This window comes from Kryptolebias marmoratus, unplaced genomic scaffold (assembly GCF_001649575.2).
Source record: "Kryptolebias marmoratus isolate JLee-2015 unplaced genomic scaffold, ASM164957v2 Scaffold34, whole genome shotgun sequence".
NCBI classification, from domain to species: Eukaryota; Metazoa; Chordata; class Actinopteri; order Cyprinodontiformes; family Rivulidae; genus Kryptolebias; species Kryptolebias marmoratus.
Window position 1 is genome coordinate 42,910 of NW_023665768.1, and position 2,680 is coordinate 45,589.

The window sequence follows — 2,680 nt, forward strand, 5'->3', positions numbered from 1 at the left end:
TGTTTCAGCCTGTTTCAGCTGGTGTTTCAGTCTGTTTCAGCTGGTGTTTCAGCCTGTTTCAGCCCATGTTTTAGCTTGTTTCAATCTGTTTCAGTCGGTGTTTCAGTCTGTTTCAGCCCATGTTTTAGCTTGTTTCAGCCGATGTTTCAGTGTTTTTTAGCCGGCGTTACTGCTAACGTGTTGGTGTTTCCATCGGTGTGCAGTGAAGTGTTTGTTCTTGCTGAGTCATGACAGCGACGCTCGCGTGCTGCCAGGCTCTAATCCTCCAACCTGGATCCATAACCTTAATGCTCAAAGTGTTTCTGGAGCTCCATGGCTGTAAGCCCCTTTGAATTATAGGCCAGTCCATCCACACCCTCACACCTCGAGCAGATTTAAGAGGGTTAGAGGTTCACTGTGAGGCTGAAGCTGGGAGCCTGTGGAATAACAGAATAACAGAAGCTGATTCAGGACATCTGAATCAGCAATCTAAAAGTCCAGAACATCTTCTGGAAGCCTTTACCTGAAGTATTTTCTGACTTTAAATTTATTCTGTGTTTTTGTGCCAGACTTTCCTGTAATCTCTGGAAGTGGTCTTCATGAACCGATCTGCAGACATTCGGAAGATCCTGAAAAGGTTTTGGGTTTTGGACTTTGGCTGCTGTTCCCGAGTCAAGACCAACTAACCTTTCCTGTTGTCATCCATGCTAATTGGTTTTGTTTTGTTGGGTTTTTGTGTGAAGAACAGATCTTTACAAAGCCATCCTGAAGTGGGGATGTTTTTGTGCGTAACTTTGTGTAACTGAAATGGAGCTTTTCTGAAATAATGATGTAGATACAGAAAATTAAACAGCTTCACATTTTAACATAAAACTTTAATGTTTAATATCTTTTTCACTTTATAACATCATATTCTTGTGTTCGTACAATTTATTTTTTATGTTCTTGCAAACTGGTGGATTTTCTGAAATGGGCTGAAGAACTGAATTGTTTTTTGTGGAGATTTGTTTGATGCTGAAGCTGATCATAAGTGTAGATCCCCCCCCCGAGCCAATCAGCTTCCAAGAAGAGCGTGCACGAACCCCAGAACCAATCACTGAAGAGGAGCCTCCCAAGCAGCAGCCGCCCCACTCCCAGGTCAGCAGTCAGAAGAGTCAGAATCCCCCTTGTCAGCCACAAACAGGAAATGTTCTTTGCAATCAGTCATAATATAATTTTTCATCCAGATTCCTCTCGTCTGATCAAATGTGGTGACATGAGTCGATTGACTGATTTGACTCACATCAGGAACCACAGACAGCAGAAGTCTCCTTCAGGATTCATTTGAACACAAAATGCACCGGTCTTCCTCTGCTGTGATGGAGAAGCAGCTGTTTTATGAGTCTGTGGCAAAGAAAGGCAGAGGAGAAAAACACCTTTTCTTTTTCATCGTTTCGGCATCTTCCTCAGAGTCATCGCTGTGGAATAGGAGGAGGAGGAGGAGGATTCAAAGGTCAGATACAGGAAGGAGCTGCTACTGAGGAAGTGTGGAGGTTAGACAGGAAATACTACCTTTAATGACTGCAATGAACCAGCAGGTGCAGGAAAAAGGATGAGGAGCGTTATTATCCGGAAAAGTCTCTCCTAAGTTAACCACGACCACCGGTTCCAACAGTTTGGGCCATGAGAGTTCTGGTTTTGGCTGACAGAGGTCCAACTCCAGCTGCTGTCGGAGCATCACTTTGAATTTGTCACTTCTTAACATGATTATGTTTTTACAGTTAAATATAAACAAAGTAAAAATAATATTGTGATTATTCTTTTCTGGCTCCGGATGGGAGACAGTGACGAAGTAACTTTGATCCATAACTTTAACTAATCTGTGAAACTAAATATCCTTCAGTAAGAGGACTCACTCTAAGACTGAAGGGAGCAGTGTAGCTCTTTTTACCTCCGAGTCAGATGTTTCTGTTAGTCTGTAGGAACCCTTCCATCCCTGACTGTACGACGTAGAAGGAATTACTATTTGTGGAGGTAAATTAGTGGGGGCTAGTGTTTGGCAGTTTGTTTAATGTCCAGCAGATCCTGGAGGGATCTGGGTCATGATGAGGTGATGTTCTGGGTTGACCCAGTTCTGACTGATGGGTCATCAGGTGCCGTCAGGAACATAGGCGGATCTAAGAGATGAGGACAAATCCCTTTAGATAAGGATTTTTTTTGCTTAGATTACCTTGCTGTGAAATAATAGCACATATTTTAATCTACAAGAATCTATATAATGTAATAAAAATTAATTCAGTTCAATTTCTACCAAACTAATTTACTACTAAAGTCCTTTCAGGTCTAAAGAAGCAGCAGATTGAGTTGAATCTTCACTTCGTGTCAGTCTCCCATCCTGAAAAAAATCCCTTTTAACAGGAAGAAACCCCCAAACAGAACCAGAACCAGAACCTGGCTCAACCAGCTGGGGTTTGAAAGGACAGGAAAGCGACACTGACAAACACAGAATGACTTGTTCCAGGTGGAGTTCCTATAGTCCAGGAGTAGTTCCTATGGTCCAGGTGGAGTTCCTACGGTCCAGGTGGAGTTCATATAGTCCAGGAGTAGTTCCTATGGTCCAGGAGTAGTTCCTATAGTCCAGGAGTAGTTCCTATAGTCTAGGAGTAGTTCCTATAGTCCAGGTGGAGTTCCTACGGTCCAGGAGTAGTTCCTATGGTCCAGG